This window comes from Stegostoma tigrinum, chromosome 39 (genome assembly GCF_030684315.1).
Source record: "Stegostoma tigrinum isolate sSteTig4 chromosome 39, sSteTig4.hap1, whole genome shotgun sequence".
In the NCBI taxonomy this organism is placed as follows: domain Eukaryota; kingdom Metazoa; phylum Chordata; class Chondrichthyes; order Orectolobiformes; family Stegostomatidae; genus Stegostoma; species Stegostoma tigrinum.
In genome coordinates, this window is record NC_081392.1 from 22,860,499 (window position 1) to 22,881,284 (window position 20,786).

Below are 20,786 nucleotides of genomic sequence, written 5' to 3' on the forward strand. Positions count from 1 at the left end.
TGTTGAAAAGAATGTGCGGATGTAGAAAAGCTCCTTGTTCATGAGAGCGATTACGAAATTTTCGACAAGTATTTTTGAGGTCTCAGAGTTAAGAATTTGAACGTTGGAGGTATTGACAGTGAGCCCTGAAGGAAGCTCATCCCCTGCTGCCTACAGAAAGTACAAATTAAAAAATTAAATGTGATGCAGGAACAACGTTTATTTGTATAGATCTCTGACATGGTAGAAACATTTCAAAATGCTTCACATTTACATAATCATTTAAAAATTGCTCCAAGATTCATGAAGCTAAAACTAGGACAAGTCACCAAAAGCTTGGTCAGAAAGATTGGTTTTGAGGACAAAGAGGAGATGTTTTGGAAGAGTGACCCCGAACTGGGTAGCTGAACATACCAATGACAGAACAAAGAAGATCAAGCATGCAGGGAAAATCAAAGTGGCCAGAATTAGAAGTGCAAAGATATGAGCATTGAAGGGCTGGAGGGGAATACCATTGATGAGGAGATACAATATGTTCAATCCAATGGTAAAGCAGCTGGTCACTTCATGTATTACTTGAACCATTAAAAAAAAACACAAAGTTAAAGTCAAAACATCACAGAAACATGGCCAGCTAGGTTCATATAAAACGGATTTTTGAGCCTTGGAGTTATTTTCTAACGATCTCAAGAATATTAAACCACTATTTTAAGTAAATAAACATTTAATATTAAATCCCTTCAGCTGACCACCCACTATTTCTTAATTTCTACTTCAATCCAGTCATCAGACGGGCCAGAAAGTTTCCACAACAGAGTAAATGTGGAATTATGTGCAGCAACTTCTGTCTACAGCTCGAGGCCACAGCATGCTGCAGGAAACAGGACAGTCCGGCTTCAATCACGTTTGAACTCTCTGCTAACATTATCACTGACCTCACATTTCTGAACAATATTGTTTTTAGGAATCTAATTACTCTTGAAAGAAAGCTTACGTAACTGGAAGGAAAACAGAGAGGTGTACAATGTTTGCTGACTTGGCGGAAAATAGAAGAAGGGAGAACCTGAAGAAAAAGGAAACCTCTGTTTTTTTTTGTTCCAAAGCTCGTGCTATGCAAGGTCTCTTCCAATGTGCTGCCTAAGGATTATCATACTTGATACTGTGGAGTGTGCAAAAGAAATTAAGAACTCTCACAAAGAGCTTCATATTTCAAATCGCATCAAGCATCCCTACATCAAATTCAGGTTCCTTCATGTCAGCAGATGAATATACCTTTGGGATTGGGCAGGGTTCGGGGTGGAGCATGTCAGCAAAGGAGGGAATTGGAGAACTCTTCAAGGAGCCCGATTTGAAATTTGAAATCCAATGTGAACCTCTCAACTTTGCCAGAGTAGCTGGCCGGTTCTGTCAGAACGATGAATTATCTGTGATGACAGGAAGTGCATTTCCAAGACTTGTTCCAAGTAATAGAAAATTGTACAAAGTGTGTTTCAATTAAATGAAGTTGGCATTTTAAGAACTTTACCCCACACAAGTACAAAAAAGCATGACTGAAGAAAAGCATAACCTTCAAACAAAGATAACAAAGTGTGGAGCTGGATGAACACAGGAGGCCAAGCAGCATCTTAGGAGCACAAAAACTGACATTTCGGGCCTAGACCCTTCATCAGAAAAGGTGGGGGGGGGGAGAGGGTTCTGAAATAAATGGGGAGAGAGGGGGAGGTGGATTGAAGATCGATAGAGCAGAAGATAGGTGGAGCAGAGACAGACAAGTTAAAGAGGCGGGGATGGAGCCAGTAGAGGTGAGTGTCGGTGGGGAGGTAGGGAGGGGATAGGTCAGGCTGGGGAGGTCGGATAGGTCAAGGGGGCGGGATGCGGTTAGACAGAAGGAAATGGGTGTCTGGCTTGGGGTGGGAGGAGGGGATAGGTGAGAGGAAGAAGAGTTAGGGAGGCAGCGAAGAGGTGGGCTGGTATTGGGATACGGTAGGGGAAGGGGAGATTTTGAAGCTCAAATTGTTTAAGTGTCATCATATTTTGATCCAGTAAGACAAATAACATTAAAAATAAATTGATGTTTTATGGCCAGGCTGACAATCTCAGTCAGAGAAATTATGTAATGTCCATGTTTAGACATTAAAAGAGCAAAACTATTGAATGGCTGCAATATATTCCTAAAATAAAGGCTACCAGCTGTCAATACATTGCCTTCAGCATTTTTAATGGTGAAATCTCCGTTCCTTCCTCTCTCACACTACTACTCATTCCTTCCATCTGTTCTTCTGTTGTGGTACCAGGCTATCAGCTCTTCTCCTCAACTTTACTTCATAATCATTCTTTTAACTGCCATTAAATCAATTTGTTTCAAATGAATGCTTCGCTTTCCTCCTCAGGGAACCCAGATTCTCAAAAGAGATGCCCAGAAGCCTGTGCTGCATCTAAGGGTCACTCAATGCACATTCTGGGCTTCTTCCCTCCCTGGGCTTCATTGTGCACTTCTCTCATTCCTCTCGACTACTTCCTGCTCCTTTCCTTCCCATTCATCGCACGGTGTAACAGAAGAAAGGGCAGCATATCTATGGAAGGATGTGCCCTCCAGTGTTCTAAGTTTTCACAGTGCCAGCAAAAAGGAAAAAAAAAACATATTATCGAACACAGTAAATCACGGTCCCTCAACGCACTGCTTTTGCAGTGATAAATTAAAACTGGTGTGTTTTCACAGCATATTGAACACATGCAATCAGTAAGCAATCAACAGGCATGGAGGAAATCTCTCATACGGATATTAATATGTCAATAAAAGCAGGATGGAAGAGTTGAAGTTAATTATGCAGTGGAGAAAATCAAATGAAGTGTGCACATTCAGTTTTCAAATATGAAGTACAGTTTCACATGAACATTATTTTATTTCCATCTCATAGTCAAAATGCCACAACACGCTAGCTTGCCTGACAGATGACATGTTCTTTTCTTGTTTCGAATTCAGGAACTGGTTTGCAAATCTGGTTCAAATTTGGACTTTGTTAAGTGAAGGTTGCCAGGCACAGCATGTGGCAGAGCAGTGGGAAGTGGCCAGTGATTGAAACACCATCTAATGTCCACTCTTAACCCCTATTAAAACATTGCAGTTTGTGGCTAAAAGTTAGTTCTAGTCATGATGATTTTTAAAAATTTACGAAAAACATGACAGTTATTTTCACCACACCCACTACACTACATCAAGGGACACAATTTCTCTTCATGATTGTATTCTTGTTTTGTGGTCATCATGAATGCAAGTTAGGCGACTATTCTATCTCAGTCTTAAATTGAAAAGAAGAATTTTCACACATCACTTACTTAATTAATACCAATTAGAAGAGTTTGAACAGATCTCTGTCATAGTACACGGCATACTTTTGTTACTCCATTTGTCTTACAGTTTGCTTGATGAAAATCTCAGAACTTAAACTATATTTTTTGAATTTATAGGAATAAGGTCTCTTGACCTTGCTCCATTGTATCACATCCTGATGCATTTCTCTCAACGCCATTTATCCATTTACCGTGAATACACCAGCATAACATAAATGGCAGTCTTGAAGTTCAGAATGAACCCAACAGACTCCAACTTCAGAAGCGCCAATCCACAACATTTTCGTGAAAAACGTTTGTCGCCAGATTTCACAGCCACCTGACGTAGCTCGGGTTTGAAAAGTGCAGCAATAGATATTTCCTGACATAAACAGTCAGTGATTATCACAAAAAAACCAACTTGTTTATCCCAAAGTGACCCACCATTTGAAAAAAAAAGTCACCATTACCACACCACATCATAGGGCTGTGCTCAAATGAGAGAGAGAGAGAGAGACAGCTGGTGTTTGTTTAACCTGCCTGTCAGGCACGGGGAGAAGTTGAGAAGGACAATCTCTCATGGTAAGCACAAATGTTTGTTTACTCTTTCAATATCACCTTGCTCTTCCTTAGAACAATTGAAACTTTAAAAGGCCAAGTGAGCAGACGAGGGCATCAGCCTTCAAATATTTCAGCTCCCTCAGAATGAAACAGGACAAACCTGTGACTAAATATATAAAACATCTCGCACATCGTGGAAGAACGTGCGAGTGAGTGAGTGCTGGACGGTATATAGGAATATGAAGAATAAGCAATCAGGCGATTGGAATTTGTCGTGTGTAAAAAACCAAGGATAGTTCATACCATTTTTATTCCGAGTAGTATGACGGAAATCTGACTGATTGGGCAAGCTGACCAACCAGAAATAACAGTCAAATCTATAAGATAAATGAAAACATCATGAGAGACAAAACCAAATTAAACATGTAAAGAGAAACGCTGCCATCAAAATTAAATATTGGACCAAAACGGATAAAATGCTGACTTCAGTGTAGTTACATCCGTCCATGTTCTGTTTGCTCTTCTGATATCACTTTGCTCTTCCTCAGAAAATACAACTTTAAAATCCAAACTGAGCCAACACGGATGTCAGGATTCAGACTTGTCAGGCCACTCAAAATAAAAATCAACAAAGCTTTCACATCAATATATGAATAAAAATCACTCTACACACCCTGGAAGCACTGTCTCAGAATCTAAAGGGAGTAACCTACAGTCCAGGCAAGGGAGGCTGCCTTCATGCAGGATAGGTTAGCCAAGAGCAGTCTCTGGCATTAATACAGGGTAATGGGCACAGCCAGATGGACACCCGAGGCAGTCAGCTTCTCAGAGTCCACACCTCTGCAGTCCAGTGAGTGGGCACAGTCAGCTCAGTGGGATACTGAACCCAGTGTGGGGAGTGGGGAGAAAACAGCTGGGAAACTGTAGAGACATCAGTTAGATGTCGGGTCGCCTATTGCTCAGCATGTCAAGGTCACTCAAGGGGGCTGCCACATCAGTCCTCATTGAGCTCAGTGATATTACACTGAGAACTGTCTGACTCTAGGGTCAGGCTGCTGCCCTTGATCCAAGGCTGACAACTACTACTTTTCACAGGTGTCATGGGCCGCTGCTGTTTATATCGTGTCGGACACGGGCGGCACGGTGGCTCAGTCGTTAGCACTGCAGCCTCACAGCGCCAGGAACCCGGGTTCGATTCCAGGCTTGGGCGGCTGACTTTGTGGAGTTTGCATATACTCCCCGTGTCTGTGTGGGTTTCCTCCAGGTGCTCCAGTTCCCTCCCACAGTCCGAAGATGTGTAGGCTAGGTGGATTGGCCATGCTAAATTTCCCATAGTGTTCAGGGGTGTGTGGGTGAAAGGAAGATGGGTCTGGGTGGGATGCTTCAAGAGGCGGTGCGGACTTGTTGGGCTGAAGGGCCACACTGTAGGGAATCTAATCTAATCTGATATGTCAGAGATGTGTATTAGCAAATGGAACAAAGGAGCAGGCAAATTTCCGAGATAACAAAGTGTGGAGCTGGATGAACACAGCAGGCCAAGCAGCTCGGCCTGCTGTGTTCATCCAGCTCCACACTTTGTTATCTTGGATTCTCCAGCATCTGCATTTCTCATTATCTCTGAAGGCAAATTTCCATGTGAGGTCTGGAATAAGTGAGTCAATGCCTGACTGAACACAGGGAGACAAGGAACTGGACTGAAGCTTGTGCTTTGTGAAAAATTAACGATAACTCATACCTTTCAGAATCGAAGTGGGTTGGAGTCCAAGGAATGAGAAAGGTGAAGTATCGTCAAACCTAAAAGACAAATGAAAACACCATAAAAGTGAAAACCAAATTCAACATGAAAAGAGAAAGAGTACGATCACACTTCAATACTAGACCAAAAAATATCAACTGCTGACTTCAGCCTCATTACATATGTCTAATATTCACTGCCTACTTGGTCTTCCTTCGACAATTTAACACTTTAACTTGTCAACTGAGCAGCCAGGACATCACCCTTCAGATATGTCAGGTCAAAATGAAACTCAACAAAGCTTTGCTCTCATCCACCACCTTGAACATCTGGAATGATTTCCCAAAGGGCCTTTTTCATCTAAATACTATATTTTGGCTGCTGTAATGTAGGAAAGGCACTGGTTAATGTGCAGACAGCAGGTTTTCATGAATAACAATCGGTAATGATTAGTTTCTCCATTGAAACAACATTCACTGAGAATAAATAGTAGATGATTCATACGGGAGAATTCCATTCTTGTTTTTTTGCGAATTGTTGTGATAATGCGATCTTATGGCCATCCGAGATGAACATTTTCCCTGCTAATATCACCTTCAGCAAAGACCAGAAGACACATTTTGCTCCATCAAAGAGGAGACACAAAAATGTGGCCAATATAATTTTGGTTTTGGCAAGTACTGGAACCATTGCGACCCACAACATACATGCATTAATTCAATCGGGTTACCCCATATTCACATCATTTTTCCAGTTTTCCTGTCTTTGAAATTCGTACTAAAATCCAATTTCTTTACAAACAGTGTCCAGTATATATTGAATTCAAATTACCTCAAAACTCTTCTCACAACCAAGAGTGATACCACGAAGGTATTGCTCTTTTCCCTCCGCTTCAATTAGTGTTAGTTCTAATTACACTGATGAGGGAGAGAAAAGAAATAAGCGATGCGCACTTGAAACTGCAGAGCTACAAGTCTGCAATGTTCACCTCACGTTGTCTCAACATGAAGTGAGGACACACAGCAGTTATTGTTTATTCTTGTTTGTGTTTATGACATCACAGGCAAACAATTGTGATGTCACTGGGCTTATTTTTTAAAAGAAAACCTTCCCGAGAAAGAACACAAAACCTGTTCGAGCAGCTATCTGCTGTTTTCCACTTCATCTCCATGTACGCGGTTGTCATGTGGGGAGGGCTTGTTTCTAAACATGGGCATCATGTCATGGATGCAGTTTTCCATCTCCACCATCTTTCCCTAACAGCTTTCCTGGTATATTGCCCGTGAGGGTGAAGGCACCAGGAGGCCTGCCCACATGTGACCAATACGTCTATTAATTTATTTGGTGGCCAGACTGGCTGGTCAGCTGTCAAGAGGAAGGATGGTCTCATCAGTCCTGAAAGTCCCTTAAAAACATCCCTGAGGTTAATTAAACCTTTACATTGACCTCCAAATCCTTTGCACTCCTCTCATCACAGTCACAGTACTTAGTGTTATATCCTATATGTTTACCAACTCTCTGTTCATGCTCATACATTACCTTCAGTTCCAGAGCCCTTATCTTATCTATTAGCCATCAGTGTGACACCTTACAAAATGCCTCTTAGGAAAGCAGATGTTATGCAGCTGTTGGTTTCCTCTTTCCGACTGTGAGAAATGAAACATGTTGTTTCTGCAGGTAAGGATGAATAGTGGGATCTTGCAAAAGCAGAAATTCCAAGATTTTGTAGCAGAAGTTTATCATTAACCAGAGATTAGGTTCTGCAAAGATGGCAGTTAGCATGACCAGAAACATTCCTTCTGCAGACAAGGACATGGTAGATATAAGGGTGTTGTAGCAGAGGCTTATTTCTGCAAACCTGACAATTCACACATACAGCATGCCTAGTGTTCTTTAGGATAGCCAAATAAGGATTGCAGTTAAAAAAAGGAATGGGGCCTTCGGCCGGCAGAAAAGGGAACAATAAACAAGGGCTGTCCGACAGGACGGGGAATGATAGGATAAGACCAATGGGAGCAGGGAGGCGTGATTCCGCAACTCGTAAAATGTATAAGAATGTTTAACATTCATTGTGTGTGTGTCTGTCTAGCAGACACCCTTTCTTGTAAGATCGTACAGAATAAAATTGTCTTATTTCCAAGGCTTTGTCTCAGGCTGAATTTGTGAGCAGGGACTGTTTCTCACATGACCTCACTTGTTTGACTTTCAAAAAGGAATAAAATTGTTAAACATGCCTGGCCCCAGGGTGACCTTGGACTTAGCTGCAACTGTCCTGTCTCCATCATAGAACATAGAACACTACAGCACAGAATAGGCCCTTCAGCCCACAATGTTGTGCCAACCATTGATCCTCGTGTATGCACCCTCAAATTTCTGTGACCACATGCATGTCCAGCAGTCTCTTAAATGTCCCCAATGACCTTGCTTCCAAAACTGCTGCTGGCAACGCATTCCATGCTCTCACAACTCTCTGTGTAAAGAACCCGCCTCTGACATCCCCTCTATACTTTCCTCCAACCAGCTTAAAACTATGACCCCTCGTGATAGCCATTTCTGCCCCGGGAAATAGTGTCTGGCTATCAACTCTATCTATGCCTCTCATTATCTTGTATACCTCAATTAGGTCCCCTCTCCTCCTCCTTTTCTCCAATGAGAAAAGTCCGAGCTCAGTCAACCTCTCTTCATAAGATAAGCCCTCCAGTCCAGGCAGTATCCTGGTAAACCTCCTCTGAACCCTCTCCAAAGCATCCACATCTTCCCTAGAATAGGGCGACCAGAACTGGACGCAGTATTCTAAGTGCGGTCTAACCAAAACTTTACAGAGCTGCAACAAGATCTCATGACTCATAAACTAGCAGGAAAGATCAGTTTATGGCACTCAGGACGCTGCCTGATTCGGCCTTGCATTCTCCCAACCTTCTGCACATGATGCCCCTCTGCTCTGTTTCGATTTTGTGATGTGTTGATTTATAATAGTCTCCAATTATCTGTTACTTTGTTATTTCCAATACATGAGACCCTGTTTCCATGTCTCTATGCCTGGCTCCATAGCTCAGTGGTCAGAGCACTGGTCTCATAAACCTGTGGTTGTGAGATCCAGCCTCATTGGGGCCTGTGGTAGTGTTTGTACACTCCCTGCTTCAATGGTCAAAAAGAGCCCTTTAACAATTATCTGAAATTATAACAGTATCATTTCCTCCACAGACCACAAATGTGTTAGAAATTTCACATTGCTGTTTGTCCTTCCACTTGAGAAGGAGCATTTGGAATGGCAGGAAGCAGCTGACATAAGTGATGTTTGGCTGGAAGTGCGGGGTGAAGCAGGAAAACTGCAGGTGTGCAATGGGAGAGGAGCTTTAGAAGCAGAATTATGTCATTGACCAGTCAAAATCGATTCACTCCATGTTACAGTCCCACATCAGCAATGCAAGCTGAAACTGCCTGATGTGCAATCAGTTTAAAACAAGAATAGAGGGGAGGTCAGGGAAAGTGAAGGGAAATGGTAGTTTGTGAGAGGTGACTGGAGGCCAAGTGGAGCCAGGCTCACTGTAGGTGCTGAAGACCAGTGTTCACTGTTTACCCTGGTAAACAGATCACATTGGATCAATCACACAAGGATCCTCCTTCGTGTGTTGTCCTTTGCACATCACAACTCGGGTCAGTGCCTCGAGGGGCTCGGATACTTTTACTTTGGCAACTAGCTGAGGTCAGTGGTGCACAAACTAAGCTGTGTCACGACACTATTTAAACGGGCCACCACTGATTGCAATGACCCAGAACTATGCAGAAAGAGGAAGAACACCAGTACAAAATCTTCGCTTTGAATGGATATTCAGTTTGCTGGAGGGACTATCAAATGAAGGAGGTGTGATGACACAATTTCAAAATAAGGATATGAATTTCAATACCTTGGTGCTTTGCCACTCAGAAAATGTGTATGTTAATGAGCACAAGATGGCAAAACTCGAAGATGTTGAAATGGGTGAGAGTAAACACACGGGCAGCAGATTTTTGGATCATTTCAAGATTTCAGGGAAGTAGAATTAAGAAGCTGGCCGGGAGTGTGTTTGGGGAGTTAAGTCGAGAGGTAACAAAGGAATGGATGAGGCTTTCAGCAGCAGATGAACTGAGATGCTATCGAGGTTGAAATTGTATGTGGTCTTTCAGATAATGGGTGTGGGGGTGCGTAATGTGGTTGGAAGCTCATCTTGGAGTGAAATATTGCCCCATGACTGTGACCAGTGTGTTACCTGCCAGTTACCAGGGGTAGGGATGGAGTCAGTGGTGAGGGAGTAGAATTTTGCTGCCAGCCTGGATTGACATTTAGCATTGTCTATTCAAACGTGAACTATACCCCTTTTCAAACAGGAACGGACTTGGCAGCAGAATTAATTTGTGAACCAACTGTCAGCTTTAGTGAGACTGTGTGGAGTTTATCTATTATGAAGTTTATCTATTATCTATTATGACAAACTCAGACAGCTATTTACAGTTGAATGTGGACTACACTGCTTAAGTCAATAACTAGGCAGTAGAGCAATGAAACAACTTATTGGAGTTTTTGCAGCCTCGGTCTTCAAACTTTTTCTTCTGCCTTGGGCTTTTATCTTCTGATTCTTGTTGCTTTCCATTGCGCAGACCTTTCTTGAGAATCTCTTTTAAGCTTGTTATTTTTTGATTAACATCCCTCTCTGCCCAATCACAACTCATATGAACAACACTCACCTCACTTAACCAAGTGATGTTCTTCATGTTCATAATTATTCTCTTTCCATCTTACCTCAGGACTGCTAAACCTGGATTTATTACCCTTATTTCACCGCCATTTCTCTATTCGCTGACCGAGCGGTATCAAGAGTTATCTTTAGCTTTGAGCTGCCGGAAGGCTTTTCAAGCGTGACTTATTACAAAAATAACAAAAGAACTGGGATGTTGTAAATCAGGAACAAAAACAAAGTTGCTGGAAAAGCACAGCAGGTCTGGCAGCATCTGTGAAGGTAAAAAGACAGAGTTAACGTTTCGGGTGCAGTGCCCCTTCCTCAGAGCGACTTAGTAAAACCCCAGGATCGCTAATGTAACAATCTTTCTCATCCAGTTCTCAGTCTCATTTGTCTCAAAATGCAACATTGTGACGACCATCATTAGCTTCTCACAATTCCAACACGAAGCATTGCGCATGCTCCAGCTGACAATGGCGTCTGTGTGATTGATGTCAGTGCGCGGCCAATAGGAGCACAGGGGTGCCATGCATGACCGCGGGGATGTCTCCCAATCGGAATGAAGAGAGGGTGGGTTCAGTGAAAACCACGTGATCATCCACGAGAGCGGTGTCGAGTCGCTGAGATAACACGGTGTGCAGCTGGATGAACACAGCAGGTCAAGCAGTATCAGAGGAGCAGGAGAGCTGACGTTTCGGGCCTAGATCCTTCGCTGAGACCAAGATTTGTGCAATTGAGGTAACAGCAGGACACGGTAAAGAAAGCAAAATGGCAGAAAGCGCGAGGGAAGCGATATTCGTATGGGTTTGGAAGTTTTACAAACGCTTAGTGCACGTCGGAAAACACACATTTGAAATTCCCAGTCTCACGTTTTGCAGAAAACAAATCAATGTCTCAGATGGCGATAGGCCCGTGTGACCGCCACCATCTTTACTGGGGGCAATGATCTGCGGGGCGCATGCGCGGCAGCTGTGAAACTTTTAAAGGGCCAAGGTTAGGCTTGTCGCATGCTTCAGTCAAGTTAGGTAAAGGGGAAGTTCAACGAGATCTGGGTGTTCTTGTACATCTTTCAATGAAAGCAGGCATGCAGGTCCAGTAGGCAGTGAAGAAACCGAATGGCATGCTGGCCTTCATAACAAGAGGAATTGAGTATAGGAGCAATGAGGTCCTTCTGCAGCTGTTCAGGGCCCTGGTGAGACTGCACCTGGAATATTGTGTGCAGTGTTGGTCTCCACATTTGAGGAAGGACATTCTGGCTATTGAGGGAGTGCAGTGTAGGTTCATGAGGTCAATTCCTGGAATGGCGGAACTATCATATTGAAAGATTGGCGCAACTGGGCTTGTATGCAGTGATAATGGGAACTGCAGATGCTGGAGAATCCAAGATAATAAAATGTGAGGCTGGATGAACACAGCAGGCCCAGCAGCATCTCAGGAGCACAAAAGCTGACGTTTCAGGTCTAGACCCTTCATCAGAGAGGGGGATGGGGTGAGGGTTCTGGAATAAATAGGGAGAGAGGGGGAGGTGGACCGAAGATGGAGAAAAAAGAAGATAGGTGGGGAGGAGAGTATAGGTGGGGAGGGAGGGAGGGGATAGGTCAGTCCAAGGAAGATGGACAGGTCAAGGAGGTGGGATGAGGTTAGTAGGTAGGAGATGAAGGTGTGGCTTGGGGTGGGAGGAAGGGATGGGTGAGAGGAAGAACAAGTTAGGGAGGCAGAGACTGGTTTTGGGATGCAGTGGGTGGAGGGGAAGAGCTGGGCTGGTTGTGTGGTGCAGTGGGGGGAGGGGACGAACTGGGCTGGTTTTGGGATGCGGTGGGGGAAGGGGAGATTTTGAAGCTGGTGAAGTCCACATTGATACCATTGGGCTGCAGGGTTCCCAAGCGGAATATGAGCTGCTGTTCCTGCAACCTTCGGGTGGCATCATTGTGGCACTGCAGGAGGCCCATGATGGACATGTCATCTAAAGAATGGGAGGGGGAGCAGAAATGGTTTGCGACTGGGAGGTGCAGTTGTTTATTGCGATCCGAGCGGAGGTGTTCTGCAAAGCAGTCCCCAAGCCTCCGCTTGGTTTCCCCACACCGGGGACAGTGGGTGCAGTACACCACATTGTCAGATGTGCAGGTGAACCTCTGCTTAATGTGGAAAGTCATCTTGGGGCCTGGGATAGGGGTGAGGGAGGAGGTGTGGGGGCAAGTGTAGCATTTCCTGCGGTTGCAGGGGAAGGTGCCAGGTGTGGTGGGGTTGGAGGGCAGTGTGGAGCGAACAAGGGAGTCACGGAGAGAGTGGTCACTCCGGAAAGCAGTCAGGGGTGGGGATGGGGAAAATGTCTTGGGTGGTGGGGTCAGATTGTAGATGGCGGAAGTGTCGAAGGATGATGCGTTGTATCCGGAGGTTGGTGGGGTGGTGTGTGAGAGCGAGGGGGATCCTCTTTGGGTGGTTGTGGTCGGGGGGGGGGGGTGTGAGGGATGTGTTACGGGAAATGTGGGAGACGCGGTCATGGGAGTTCTCGACCACTGTGGGGGGAAAGTTGCGGTCCTTGAAGAACTTGGACATCTGGGATGTGTGGGAGTGGAATGCCTCATCGTGGGAGCAGATGCGGCGGAGGCGGAGGAATTGGGAATAGGGGATGGAATTTTTGCAGGAGGGTGGGTGGGAGGAGGTGTATTCTAGGTAGCTGTGGGAGTTGGTGGGCTTGAAATGGACATCAGTAACAAGCTGGTTGCCTGAGATGGAGACTGAGAGGTCCAGGAAGGTGAGGGATGTGCTGGAGATGGCCCAGGTGAACTGAAGGTTGGGGTGGAAAGTGTTGGTCAAGTGGATGAACTGTTCAAGCTCCTCTGGGGAGCAAGAGGTGGCGCCGATACAGTCATCAATGTAACGGAGGAAGAGGTGGGATTTGGGGCCTGTGTAGGTGCATGTATACAATTGAGTTTAGGAGGATGAGAAGGGATCTGATTTGAGATGTACAAGATTATTAAAGGATTGGACACTCTGGAGGCAGGAAGCATGTTTCTGCTGATGGATGAGTCCAGAACCAGAGGACACAGTTTAAAAATAAGAAGTAGGCCATTTAGAACAGAGTTGATGAGAAACTTCTGAGTGGTAGATATATGGAATGCTCTGCCCCAGAAGGCAGTGGAGGCCCAGCCTCTGGATAGTTTCAAGAAAGAGAGAGAGCTGTTAAAGATAGTGGAATCAAGGGTTATGGGAATAAGGCAGGAACAGGATACTGATTGTGGTTGATCAGAACGAATGGTGGTGCTGGCTCGAAGGGCCGAATGGCCTACTCCTGCACCTATTGCCTACTGCAGCTGTCTCTGTTAGAAAGTGAGATAACAAGGTGTGGAGTTGGAGGAACACAGCAGGCCAGGTTGCATCAGAGGAGCAGGAAAGCTGATGTTTTTGGGCGTAGACCCTTCAGAAATGGGGGAGGGGAAGTGGATTCTGAAATAGGGAGAGATGGGGAGGCAGGTGCAGAGGAGACAGACAACTTAAAGAGGTGGGGATAGAGCAGATAATGGTGAGTGTAGGTGGGGAGGTAGGGAGGGGATAAGTCAATGTAGAGAGGACCAAGTCAAAGGGGTGGGATGAGGTTGCAGGTAGGAAATGGGGGTGTGGCTGGAGATGAGAGGAGGGGATAGGTCAGATGAAGAACAGGTTAGGGAGGTGGGGATGAGCAGTTGTTTATTGCGAACTGAGTGTAGGTGTTCTGTAAAGTGGTCCCCAAGCCTCTGCTTGGTTTTCCCGATGTAGAAGAGGCCACAACGGGTACAGTGGATGCAGTACACCACATTAGCACCTGCATTCCCTATACAGATGGCTGAAAAGCCCTACGCTATTTCCTGTTCTGCAGTTCCCCTCCACTGACCCCATTATGCGCTTAGGCGAACTCGTCCTCACCCTCAACAACTTCTCTATCAACTCCTCCCACTTCCTACAGACAAAGGTGGTGGCCATGAGTACCCAGATGGGCCCAAGCTATGCCCGCCTCTTTGTCGGAACACTCCCTGTTCCGTACCTACACTGGCACTGAACCCAACCTCTTCCTTCGGTATTTGGATGACTGTATTGGCACGGCCTCGTGCTCCCACGAGGAGCTCGAACAGTCCGTCCACATCGCCAACACCTACCACCCCAACCTTAAGTTCACCTGGACCATCTCTAACACCTCTCTCACCTTCCTGGACTTCTGTTTCCATCTTGGGCAACCATCTAGAAACCGATATCCATTTCAAGCCCACTGACTCCCACAGCTACCTAGAATACACCTCTTCCCACCCACCGTCCTGCAAAAATGCCATCTCCTATTCCCAATTCCTTCACCTCTGCCGCATCTGCTCCCAGGGTTCCACTCTTGTACATCTCAGATATCCTTTTTTTTTCAAGGACCGCAACCCCAGCCCCACCTACACTTCCCCCCCCCCCCCCCCACCTCCCCCATCCACCATAGTGATCGAGAAAGCCCTTGACTGTGTCTCCTGCATTTTTCCACAACTTCTACCTCACACCCCCATCCCTGCGATAACAACTGACAAAGAATCCCCCTTGTCCTCACATACCACCCCACCAATCTCCAGATCCAACGCATCATCCTCTGACACTTCCACCATCAGACATTTTTCCATCTCCACCCTTTCCTGTTTTCTGGCGGGACCATTCTCTCCGTGACTCCCTTGTCTGCTCCACACCCCTCCAATGCTGCCACACCTGGCACTCCTCCCTGCAACCACAGGAAGTGCTGCACCCCCCCCCCCCCCCACCACATTCGCCTCCACATCTGCTGATGTGGTATACTGCATCCGCTGTACCCATTGTGGCCTCCTCTACATCGAGGAAACCCAGCAGAGTCTTGGGGACTGCTTTGCAGAACACCTACGCTCGGTTCGCATTAAACAACTGCACGTCCCATTCCTCAGACAACATGTCCATCCTGGGCCACCTGCACTGCCAAACGATGCCACCCAAGGGTTGCAGGAACAGCAACTCATATTCTGCCTGGGAACCTGGCAGCCCAATGGTGTCAATGTGAATTTCACAAGCTTCAAAATCTCCCATACCGCCACCGCATCCCAAAACTAGCCCAGCTTGCTCCTGCCTCCCTAACCTGTTCTTAATCTCTCCTATCACCACCTCCCACCTCAAGCTGCACCCCCATTTCCTGCCGACCAACCTCATCCCGCTCCCTTGACCTGTCTGTCCTCCCTGGACTGACCTATCACCTCCCTACCTCCCCGCCTGTACTCTCCTTCACCTGCTCCATGCCGGCCTCTTTGACTTGTCTGACTCCTGTCCACATATCTTCTCTCTCCATCTTCGATCTGTCTCCCTGTCTCTCGCTATTTAGTTCAGAATCCTCTTCCCTTCCCTCATCTCTGATGGGTCTAGGCCCGAAACGTCAGCTTTCCGGCTCCTAAGATGCTCTTTGGCCTGCTGTGTTTATCCAGCTCCACACCTTGTTATCTTGGATTTTCCAGCATCTGCAATTCCTATTATCTCTTATCCATGGGAAATGTTTGTTTCTTCTGGATTTCTTTCCCAGAGTGTTGGACCATAGCAGCTCGCACCACTCTTGCTTGCTTCTGTGCTCCCTGATCACCTTTGTCGGTGTCTAAAGTCTTCAGTCTCTAATGATGGGTATATTTGATCTCTATGGTATTTTTTTGTTACTTCTTTATACCTGTTTTGTTTATAAATTTTCCACTGCTGCCCACCCCCTGACCATGTGCTGCTCTGTTACCAGATTAATTTTTGAATGGTATCTTTCAGAGTTTGGAAATATTTTCCCAGAAAGAGAGTGCATTTTTCTTCCATTTCAGACCACCAAATTCTACAGCATTTTTATTCTGTCATTCATTTTGCACTTCTGCAACATTTACTGTGTGTTTCTCCTTCCACAGATACCAGCGATCATTGCCAAAGCACTGTTGCCTGTGGGGAAGGTGTTGTTTAACTTTCGTGTCCTGCTGCAGTTCGTATGATGGTACTCCTGCAATGCGGTCATTTGAGAAGTTACAGATCGTTCATCTAGCGATACTCAAGAGCTGATGGTGTATGTCCAAATCAACAAACTATTCGTATTTTTATCATGTTCTATAATTTCACAAAAATATTATCAAGAAACTTTTGACGTAAGGTCATGTTAGATCGGGTTACCAAATTCACAAGTTTTCCTGACTCTCTTAAAGAAGGAAGGCAAACCTAAGAGGTTTATCATGGGAATTCCAGACCATGTTGCCTGGCAACTGTAGAAACAGCCTCCAGGAGCGAAGCAATGATTAAACACACTGTTGGAGTCTGGAACTAAATGAGTTGTCAAAGTTGTGTGGTGCAGGGAGATAGGGCTCATCACAGCCAGGAATTTTAAATTGTTGCTTATAAATAGGAGCCTTTGTGGGTCAGGGAGCACAGCAGTGATGGTGAACAGGTCTTGGTACAAATGAACTTGTGTGCAGCAGAATTTTAGGTATTCTTGAGGTTACAGGGACATTGAATGTGGGAGGCTGACTGGCGGTGAGTTTGGATAGTTACATCTAGAGGTAACACAGGAATAGATGAGAGGTTCAGCAGATGAGCTGAAACTAAGGTGTCACTGTCAGATCATTTCCACTGAAGTGGAAATCAGTAGTTTTTGTGCTGTTTATCCTCACCTCACCTCAGGAATTCAGCTGTTTGTGAAATTGTGGATCAAATCTGCAATAAGATCAGGAACCGAGTGCCCGCCGTGACCCAAACTGGGTGTCACTGAGCAGGTTACTGCTGAGTAAGTGCTGCTTGATAGTGCTGTTGATGATACCTTCCATCACTTTACTGATGATAGAGAGTAGGCTGCTTGAGGGGAAATTGGTCGGATTGAATTTTCTGTGTTTTTGTGCTGAACAGACCTGGGTAATTTTCCAAATTGTCAGTAGATGCCAGTGCTGTAGCAGGACTGAAACAGTTTGGCTTGGCGGCAAGCAAGCTCTAGAGCACTAGTCATCAATACTATTGCCAGAGTGTTTCCAGGGCCTGTAACCTTTACACTATTCATCCATTTATTAGTATAATTTGAAATGAATCAAATTGGATGAAAAATCACATCTGATGTTGGGGACCTCTGGAGAAAGCTGAGATGAATCATCCAGTTGGCACTTCTGGCTGAAGATTGCTGCAGTCTTGTCTTGTGCATGGATAGTTTGGGCTCCTCTGTCAGTAAGGATGGGGATTTCGGGCATGCTTCCTTCAGTGAGTTGTTTAATTGTCCATCACCATTCACTACTGGGTGTGGCAGAACTGCAGAGCTTAGATCTGATCTATTGGTTATGGGATGGCTCAGCTCTGACTCTTGCTGCTTATGCTATTTCGCATGCAGATAGTCCTGTTTGGTAGTTTTACCAGGTTGGCACCTTATATTTAGGTATGCCTGGTGCTGTTCTTGGCATGCCCTCCTACACTCTCCATTCAATTAGTGTGGTTCTCCTGGATCAATGGTAATGTTTGAGTGCACAATATGCTGGCCTATGAGGTTGTAGACTGTGCCGGAGTAAGTTGTGCTGCTGTTGATGTCCCACAAAGCCTCATAGATGTCTGGTTTTGAGTTCCTACATCTATTCCAAGTCTGTCCCATTTAGCCAGTGTTAGTGCCGCTCAACACAGTGGAAGGTATTCTCAAGTTTATGATTAGGCTTTGTCTCCACAGGTCTGTGCGCCTGTCGCTGTTATCATTTCTCTCATGGACAGATGCCTCTGCAGCTGGGAAATTCTTGACGATGTGATCAGCTATGTTTTTCCCTTCTGTTGGTTGTGGCACCACCTGCTGCAGGCCCAGCCAGGCAGCTTTGTCCTTTGGGACCCGACCAGCTTGATTGGTAATCCTGCTGCAAATTATTCCTGATGGTGGACACTGAGTACATTTTGTGCCGTTTACACTCTCAGTTCTTTCTCCAAATGTTGTTCAACATGGAGTTTTTTTTAATTAAAATTCACTCTTCGAATGTGGAAATCGCTGGCTGGACCAGCATTTATTGCCCATCCCTAATTGCCCAGAAGGTAGTTAAGAGTCAACCATATCGCTGTGGGTTTGGAGTCACGTCGTCCAGACCAGGTAAAGATGGCAGATTTCCTTCCCGAAAAGACCTAAATGAACCAGATGGATCTTTCCTGATAATTGGCAATGTTTTCATTGTGCTCATTATAATCTTAATTCCAGATCATTATTTAATTCAAATTCCACCGTCTGCCATGGCAGGATTCGAACCCAGGTCCCCAGAATGTTTTCTGAGTCTCTGGATTAATAATCTAGTGATAATACTGCTGCTGATTTACGAATTGAGGGAGGATGGTACATGGTAATCAGCAGGAGCCGTGATACTTCCAGGTGTGAATGTCAGTACTCCCAGGCCAAATAATCCGGTTGGAATAGCAGTGTGCTGCCACGCCTTCCGGGTCTGTCCTGCTTGTGGGACAGGCCTTTATTTAAGGACAGTGATGGTGACGTGTTACATAGAACATAGAAAAGTACAGCACAGTACAGGCCCTTCGGCCCACGATGTTGTGCTGTGTCATTGTCTGTAAGGTATGATTCCATTAGTCTGACGCTGTTTCTTGACTAGTCTTTGAGTCAGCTCTCCAAATTTTGTCACTAGCCCCCAGATATTAGTAAGCAGGAGTTTGTGGGGTGAATAGGGCTGATTCTGGAGTTGTGCAGTTGTCTTTACTAGTTGCTTAGTAGATGCCAAGTGGCCCACCCAGTTTCGTTGCTTTGTTGAGGCTTTGCAGTGATTTGTAACTGAGTGGCTTGCTGAGTTTGACAAATTTCTTTCCCTAAAGGACATTAGCAATGGTTCCATGGCAACAGTTGATTCTTAATTCCATTTTTAAAATTGAATTCAAATTCCACCATCTGCTGAGATGGGATTCGAGCGCGGACTTCTGTTGTACATTTTAATATTCTGGATAAAAGTTAAATTCATCAAGTTTGTTCACTCGTTTTTAAACATCACTAACACAGGCATTCTTTGCAAAACACGGCCATCATCCTGTCTCCTCCATCCTCCCCTCCAACAGCAAGTGAGGGAGACACATGGAGTTTCTATGTCACTAAAATTGAGACAATCCAATCAGCTGCCTCTGTTGCTTCCCTCTCTTCCACTCGCCCACCAAACCAAATTGCCTGGCATGTTGCTCCTCGTTTTAGGCTTAAACTTGCATCTTTGTCCAGTCTCATGTCAAGCCTTATCAAAGCTCATCTTAACCCTTTGCCCTATTCTCACTTAAACAACAAATATTCCAACTCTTATTTCTCTTCCTCCTTGTCTCTTTCCCCCATGCCAGTTCACAGACATTGTTACTTGTTCTGTCTGTTTCTCTTTTCTGGTTATGTCCTTCTCACCCATTCTGTTTTTAATCCAATATTTGACCTCACTGCAATTGGAAAATCCCACTCCATCTCCCCTCTCTCTTTCCTGTCTGAAATCTTATGTAGTTGATGTCTCTCAAGGATCTATCCTTGGCCCATCCTGTTTCTCACCGACATACTGCCAGGAGGTGAGGTCTTCCACGAGCACTGTTAGGTTTCACGTGTACTCTATAATGTTCAGATCTATCTTCCCTTCATCGCTCTCCTTTGCTCCACTGTTACTCAATTATAAAACTGCTTATCATGCTTCCACTACTTGATTAGCTGAAATTTCCTCCAATAACACTTAGATAGTTAAACCCATTGCCTTCAGTTATTATTACAAATTGTTTTTCCTTACTACTGTACTGAATCCATCCCTCTCATTGGGAACTGTCTGAGGCTGAACTGCACTCTCTTCAATCTGCTCTCATATCTGGCCTCAGGATGAACATCTTACCATACATCATGGTCAATCACAAATGCCAGAAACTTCAATCTCTAAAATGCTCCTTTTCTCCAGCTCATTTGTGACTGAAACCCCTTCCCCATGTCTGTGATGCCTTGAGCTTGACAATCCCAAAACAGAACCCTCTATTCCCCACCTGATCAAGAATCTGCTCCCATGATGGGAAATATCCCCTCAGCAGCTATCCTGTCAACTCCGTTTAAGAATCCTGTATTTTTAATTAGATCATCTTTCATTCTTTGAAAATCTAGTTAGTAGATTCCAGACCTGTTTAGTCTTAGCTTAAAAGGTAATCCCTCCAAACCAATGATCATTCTCGTTCATCTTCTCTGAAATGCCTTCAGTGACGTGATTATATTTACTTGAATAAGCTGCTCACATTCTTCCAGATGTGGTCTTACCAGTAATTAGTACATTTGTCCTAAGACATGTATTCCAAACTCTTATACTGCAAACACCTTGACATAAGGGCTAACATCCCATTACCGTTCCTGATTACCTGTTGCTACTGTGTGCTCACTTTGTGTTTCTTGCACAATTGTTCCTGAATCCCTTTGTGTCACAGTTTTCCACAGTTTTTAACCTTTTTAATAACGCTGTTCTTTGGTCATCTCCTCA

At 45.0% G+C, this 20,786-nt stretch overlaps 1 long non-coding RNA gene across 1 annotated transcript; it reads left to right on the forward strand.

The window, feature by feature from the left end:
• Nucleotides 1-10,908: 10,908 nt before the first annotated feature.
• Nucleotides 10,909-19,277, forward strand: LOC125449873 (uncharacterized). The gene is made up of 2 exons (XR_009443046.1): nt 10,909-11,061; nt 16,224-19,277. It is a non-coding gene; the product is annotated as an uncharacterized LOC125449873 (long non-coding RNA).
• Nucleotides 19,278-20,786: the final 1,509 nt, after the last annotated feature.